The sequence below is a fragment of the Limulus polyphemus genome, unplaced genomic scaffold (genome assembly GCF_000517525.1).
Source record: "Limulus polyphemus unplaced genomic scaffold, Limulus_polyphemus-2.1.2 Scaffold103, whole genome shotgun sequence".
Lineage (NCBI taxonomy): Eukaryota > Metazoa > Arthropoda > Merostomata > Xiphosura > Limulidae > Limulus > Limulus polyphemus.
In genome coordinates this window covers 220,123-228,322 of record NW_013665713.1, presented here as the reverse complement: position 1 = coordinate 228,322, position 8,200 = coordinate 220,123, and positions in this window count along the sequence as shown.

Here is an 8,200-nt window from a genome sequence, read left to right as displayed (position 1 = left end):
GTAGAATAGTCGTACTTGTTAGTACGTTGTACAGTACATGACAAGAAAAGTAGTAGAACAGTCGTACTTATTAATACGTTGTACAGTACATGACAAGAAAAGTAGTAGAACAGTCGTACTTGTTAGTACGTTGTACTGTACATGACAATAAACGTAGTAGAACAGTCGTACTTGTTAATAGGTTGTACTGTACATGACAATAAAAGTAGTAGAAGAGTCGTACTTGTTAGTAGGTTGTACTGTACATGACAATAAACGTAGTAGAACAGTCGTACTTGTTAGTAGGTTGTACTGTACATGACAATAAAAGTAGTAGAAGAGTCGTACTTGTTAGTAGGTTGTACTGTACATGACAATAAACGTAGTAGAACAGTCGTACTTGTTAGTAGGTTGTACTGTACATGACAATAAAAGTAGTAGAACAGTCGTACTTGTTAATAGGTTGTACTGTACATGACAATAAAAGTAGTAGAAGAATCGTACTTGTTAGTAGGTTGTACTGTACATGACAATAAAAGTAGTAGGAGAATCGTACTTGTTAGTAGGTTGTTACAGTACATGACAAGAAAAGTAGTAGAACAGTCGTACTTGTTAGTAGGTTGTACTGTACATGACAATAAAAGTAGTAGAACAGTCGTACTTGTTAGTAGGTTGTACTGTACATGACAATAAAAGTAGTAGAAAAGTCGTACTTATAAGTATATAGTTATGAACATGACAATAAAAGTTGCAGAACAGTCGTATTTGGAAATATAATTTACCACCAAGAAACCACGAAGCAACTTGATGATACCAAAGGCAGTCGGATAATTATATTCAGAACTGTAAAGTTATAACACTTGTCTAGCATACATTACAAAAAAACTGAAAAAGCGGTGTGATCTCACTGATATTAAGAAAGTATTTATGCACAGAAAGACGTTTCTGTCTCTAGACACTGAATCGTGCAATCTCTCCTAAAGAAAGAAAGGACGTAACACAAATTGTTTCATAAATTAGGAACTGAAAAATCACATAAAATAAACATAAAATTTTCTTTTGTGCGATTCAATCATTTGGCCTGTATTTAGGTATTCGGCTTTTTCATCTTCAAATTGTAAGCAAATGATATGAAGTTCCGATCATATGATAGTGCACTACTTTCGTGAATAGACTTTTAGTTGGGAAATATCTTACTTTCCTAATTCTGATATTCATTTATCGGAATTCTTAAACGATGTAGGGCCAAATATACACTTCGAAAAATGGAACCTTTAGTTTTCCATTAAAGCGAAAAAACTCGTACTACAAAGAATTTAAGACACAAACGAGCTCCGAAACCACATCTCAAGGCGTTTTACAGCAAGACCTTCATCCGTAAGATGAAGGATAGAGTTACGAAAGAGAACCCTCCAACCCATAAAGCCGTTATGATGAAGCAAAACATATCTTATTGTGTAATTAAAACAATAATGAGGAGTAATTTGAAATTGAGAAAGGTACACGATCGAAAAGCTCACAAGCTTCCAACCACACCTCAAAATCAACGCCTGTTTTCATAAGAAAGACGCCTCCTGTGGCACAGCGGTATGTCTGCGGATTTACAACTTTAGAAATCGGGTTTCGATACCCGTGGTGGGCAGAGCACAGATAGCCCATTGTGAAATTTTGTGCTTAACTTCGAAACAAACAAATAAGAAAGATAGCCGTAGAAACGGAAATCACACCAATTCCAATCGAAGCGGATTCAGTAAACTTTGGTACCTTTGGCCTGCTTAAACTTAGTATTGGAAGCTTATCTCCAAGTGCAGTCGGAGACGGTGGAATGTTTATTAGAATGTGTGTTTTAAGATTGATCTCACGGTTCTTCCCAAAAGCTTAATAGTTCGATAATTACGGCCAACACTGACGATAGAAGTGAACGTAATTTCAAGGCAGTACGGAACTGAAATGTCGTTCGTATAAAGTGTTATTCAGTATTTGAAGAAATTTTGCATTGTGATATTTTTACTGATATCGATTTAATAGTAAATTTTCGATAGATTGATTTCTTTTCCCGTCACTTATATCATATGTTCACCAAACTTTGATAATAACTGCAAGAAAAGTTGATTTTAGTATTTTAAGATCATTGAACTATTTTGAACTTTGTGAAAGGGCTCAGTAACATTGTTGTATATAAGCAGTAGGACAATAGAGATAAGAGGACAACTGAATCCACAGTGCCAGATAAAAGAAAAGAACATTTCTCATTTCTCGTCAACTGTTTTCAGAAACCAAAAAGAGGGACTTTTATTTTAAGAACCCGATTGTGTTGCTCAACCATCAAGACAATGTATATTTATATATATGTCGCCGTTAGGGGATACCACATGAGAATTTTCATAAGTGAATTTTTTTATAGGTGGCTCTTCAACCACATAATTGAAAATAAACGAGGGGATTTCTAAGTTTGAAAAACAAAATAAAATCTAGATCGGCGTTAATTTCTAGATGTTGACTCAGATGCGAAACGAATTATTTTTTATGTGACCTAACCTGACTGTAACATTCAGACAACAAATTATTTGTATTTTTAACTAAACAGGAGCAATGTGTTTAAAACAGTTATCAATATTTGTAGACTAACAAACAATCAGTTACGTAGGTGTTAAAATAGCACCTTGAAGAATTTTAGTAATAGAAGCGCAGTTACGTATCTGCTCAATTATTAATAAAAAAAGTAAATAGGAAACAATAAACTCAGTCAGTCGGTAATTTATGGTTATAAGGCGAATGGTAATTACACACGGAAACAATGTAATTTGTGTGCTGTATAGGGTTACTCTGAAGAATGGGTTTGGTGTCAGTTCCACGTGGTATATCACCAGGATAGTTCCCAATCCTGCCACATGCACATGGCTCTATTGTAAAGGTAGGTATGTCTATTACAGAATACACATCACTTTCACAAAGATTTCGTTAGGTTTCGTGACAGACATACGACTGTATACACATATACATACGTACTGATATATGCTCTTCATCTTATTGTAAACATTCAGGATCACGTTGGCTTAGAATACAATAGGATAATTAATTACTAAGATTTAGAGAATTTAGTAGAGCTTTAAATAATCAATTGGGTACTTAGGTGTTTATAAAATTTTCAGACGTGGTCTCGATAACATCTTATTGATCTGTGCAATAAGCTAACAATGCCAAATAATCTTCATAAGTGAAAAACTTAAGTTAAAATTATTAAAAAATATTTGAAACATTATAATTAATAAGATTTAAATGAAAGCAGTGTAAAAGAAGTGCCAAGTAGGTTAGTATTTACAAAACGACAATTGCTTGCTCCTGAGACGCATCCAGCTTACTACAATACAAAAAACAAACCTACTGAGACGTTTTCTTTCCAGATGTTCAACTAGAATAACCTCTCCAAGTTTGGTTATAGTTTCAGAATAGTTAAGTAAAATAATTACTCTGTCTTCTATCGCACTATACTCTAGCCCTTTTTTCATTAGGTCATTTCCAGATTCCCAAGTGATAAAAGTATTGTTCTGGTTTGGTTGTTGTTAAGCACAAAGCTGTAAAGTGGGCTATTTGTGCTCTGTCCATAAAGAATATCGAAATCTGATTTTTAGAGTCGTAACCCTGTAGACTTAACGCTGAGCCACTTGGGGTAAAATTATTGGAATACTTACTATACATTCCAGATTTTATCATACATTGTAATTAGTTGATCAGCAAGAATGACTAGTTTAGTCCCTGAGAGAAATTTCAGATTTAAGCAGATTAAAGTCCAAGTAACAACAATTAAGCGGAGAAAGTGACTTTAACTTCACAAGTGATTTTGTTTTACACCAGATATCTCGCCATGGCGGCTTCGTCAGTAGTTTATGTAACACTGCTTTTACAAGTGACTTTAAATGCGTTTCAAATTGTACTGTATTAGGACAACAATATATTTTTACTCATATATTAAGTAGACGTGCAATTTGAATTATTTTTTGAGAAGCAAGTTGCATACCCAGCACTGTCCTTGATGAAAGCCCAACGGATTCAGTGAAAGTCTACAAGTAAAAGTGAACTCACAGTCCATAATGGGCTTTCTTTTTGAAGCTCTTATAATGCACTTTAAATGTCTTACTTTAAACGTTTTGCGGGTTGTTTTAAGAAGACTGCATTTCTCCATCTTTTTTTTTTCTTCTTGGAAATGCGGAAAACACTGTACAAATTGGCTAAAAATGAGTAAAATCTGTGCGAGGATTTTCAGTAGTGTTCACTCTCCAAGAAAATAGTTGAAAGACAGGGGAAGTGAATCTGACGTGAGAAGGTGTAGCAATCAAATCAAGAAACTTGGCAAATATGGCAAAGCAGTTGCGTCACTTCTTGTTCAAACCAGCCCATTTCACAGTAGGGATGCGGTGAAGATTTCTACTGTTTGAATTTGGTGCATTGATTGCATTAAATTTAATAATAATCTCGAATTTTGCTTCTACAGAAAACTATATTTTATATCAAGAGGTAGGAAATATCCTAAAAATATGTTAATTATGCATTACTTCTCTAATTCAGGCTTAAGAGCATATTCTAACCCTAGTATAAACCGGAAGTTAAATGGTGTGAATCAGAAAGAAAGGGAAGCTTAAATAGCAGCAATATCTTTATTCTCTGCATTGTAGCTGGATATTTTATTACTGCGTATTTTGGTTATTATTTGTTGTGATGTAAGTTTTGTTCAAACTCAACTATTTACAATAGCTACTGCAGTAATGATATATGGGATATTCTATAAAATATTTTAATTTTTCAATGTATGGGAAAGCATAATAAGAAATTGGTTTGCTTTTGGACTGCTAAGTTAGCATGCCAAACTTGGTCTGGATCGGTTAACTAGTTTAGGAGGAGATTCATCCACAGACAGACAGAAAATTTTCCTTGTTATTGGATACTTATCGCACCGGTTTGGCTTAATATGTATAGCGCATATGTGAAGAACGCCTGCACCCCTATTTTCATAATCAGTGCTGGATAAAGAATAACCTGCGTGTTTCCCGTTTTCTATACAAACGCAGTAGTTTAAAATGTTTTGACTGTTATTATACATATAAAAATAACAACATAAATATATATGTTTTACAAACTTTTCAGCCTTAAAAATAAAAAAAATAATAATTTCGAATATTAAACCACTATAAGTACTCATAACGCTATTACATGAAATTATATGATCTGTGTGTGTGTGTTTTCTTATAGCACAGCCACATCTGGCTATCTGCTCTGTCTACCGAGAAGAATCGAACCCCTGATTTTAGCATTATAAATTAAAAACTTAGCGTTGTCCCACTGGGGGACTTATATGATCTGAGAAAAATTATTAAATCAGAGAAACTGGAGGATCATATGATATGGAGACTCTTATTTTTGTTTAACTTATACCAAAAAATTAGATTCATCTCGAAACATTACTTCGGATTTTTTGAGCCGTTGAAGTTGTATTTTTGAAACCTACATAAAACGTTTTCTTGCGATCTATGGGGCCCAACTCATTTTTTATGATATAATATTTTGTTGATTAATTAAGTCATTTTTCAGAACTTCATAAAAATTTATTATATTTTTGACACTGACACTCCTTTACTAAATCGAAACATCCCCCCCTCCCTCTTATTGAGAGAGGAATTTTTGAACCGCCCTATACTAATCGATGATGTGACAGGCTGTTGATATAGCAGAAGTTCCAGTGAAAGGGCGGTCTTGCCCTGGAACTGAGAAGCCTCCTTCGTATACAAGTTTTGACCTCATGTTTTAGATTATCCCTCAGTTCCAGGATTTGAAATTCAAAACTCAGATAACAATCTGCTAGAAACTACCCAGATAAATTAGTGTATGATTGTTACTAGCCTAAAGTACTGTAGAGGTAGATGTCAGGTAGATGGACACAGTGTAATAAGGTGGTCTTTCAAAAAATGTGGGGAGATGGGGAAAGGATAGGGGAACATCCAGCCGGTAGTTCTGAAAAAAACTTATATTGTTTGTACTTCCAATTTTTTGTATGTCATACTACTAAAGCGTGTTATTATTTTTTTAAGGACATGAAACAATGTTGGGCATTTTATTTTGAAAAATTACTAAAGTATAGTTCAGTAACACAAAGATTTTTTCAGTGTTTCGTAAACTCACATAGCAGCAATTTTGGCAGGAATTAAAGGGCTAATATTCATAAGACGTGTATTGATCGCCATTTTTATTAAGTTCCCATACAGTTGTTGGACCCTTCTTGACTTTGTATATGGAAAATAGACTGATTATATGATGTGCCAGATGATTGATTGAAGTCTATAAACACGGAGATATGGTCATATCAGGCTAGTCTGCAAGAAAGTCGGAAAGAGGAAAATGGATAGGGTTATCTCTATCAAAGACTATCTTTTAATCGGTTATTCAAAGATATCTGTCACCAGAAGCAAATACATCTGCCATTAGATGATAAGCGCTGGACAGACGTCAGGCTTCACTCATACCATACGAACAATAACTTTCATGTGGCAGCTACCAGTCCAAAAATGTCTTATTTTATGTGTAAATTGTGCACAATAAATTACTGAAAGTATCCAATTTGGTCTGAAAAGTTGCGTTTCAACGTTTTCTGTCTGATGGTAGACTACAAATATGGAGGAAACTATACGAGGTATTTGATTCTGCTTGTGTTATTTCGTTGTACAAGTTACTAAAGATGGTTAAGTTGTGTAGGGAACGTTTTCGTGGCAGGGGTTAATAAGGTCCTATGATTTCTTTAGAAGGTCAAATAACATCCAGAACATAGCAGAACGTTATTGACAATCAGCCTCCCCACCCTCCACATTGCTACGTTACTGTCATGATGGACAAGAACTCTTCCAATACAATAATTAATGCATCAATCCACACTCTTTTGTTGCTAATAATTGGTCCAAAGAACATGACAGTGACTTCAGTCATCTTTCTTGGCCATAACAATCATTATATGTCAAACGACTGAAAATCTATTGAATATCCTTGACCATTGTATGCGCCACCGTAATGCCTCTGTTATAGACCATACTCATCGACCAAAACCTTTTGTTATTACAACGGATGTAGGTATTCTTGTTTAAAAGTATAAAACGTATTTTCTGCTTCCTTCTAAAAAAGCCTGAATATTTGGTATGGCGACGTCTCAACCAACGAAGTGCGATCTTTGCTTTGATTTGCCTTCCTTGCCTGGACGTCATATTCTCTACTATATTATTAACGATCCTCCACTGGTTATTTTAATGTTTAATCCTGTAAATTAAGAAACAAGTCAATGTATATGTATGTACACATGTATGCCCATATATTTGTTGTTGTTTTTTTGCATAATTTTAACACCGATTTTATGAAAATCTTCCACGAGCGGAGCGAAGGGGAAATATTAATATCCCCGAGCACCCCAGTTTGGGAAAGTTTCTTTGTTTTAAAAACTAAATCTCTGTCACGGTTTTTTTGTTTCGTTTTTATTTTTTTTCGAAGCAGTGTCACGATATTACCGTGGCGAAAAATCATCGAACTCGATATTAGATTGGTGTCTTAATAATAGCTTGTAGCTCCATCTCTTGACCAATTTGAGATCTAATACAGCCACGGCCATTGAGGATTCCCTCTTGTTTAATATTCACAGAATAGATAACCATATTTAACATATATTTTTGATTATAAAAAATGGCAAATTTATTTTATTTTTATTTTATTTTTATTTGTGACTATAAAAAATAAAATATTTGTACGAGTTTATTTGATGAGGCTAACAAATACAAGATCATTATTGACTCATTCCCCCAGAAAGCAGAACTTTAAAGTGTGTCAGTTTTCTTAACTTACACGTTTCACACGTTGTATTCTTGTAGTATTTCGGTTATTATATGGTAGCCAGTTAAGACAACGTAGATATTATCTAGTCATAAGCCCTCCAGTGGACTTACAACGCTAGAAACCGGGTTTCAATACCTTTTGCGGGCAGAGCACAGATAGCCCATTATGTAGCTTTGTGCATAAATTCAGACAAACAAACAAATCTAGACATAAATATTGTTACAGTCGACAGTTAACATTGTTCTTGGTTGAAAGTACATAGAAAGTTCTCACGACATTGTTATTGTACTGTGTATTAATATCTTACATTATAGGCCCGGCATGGCCAGGTGGTTAGGGCGCTCGACTCGCAATCTGC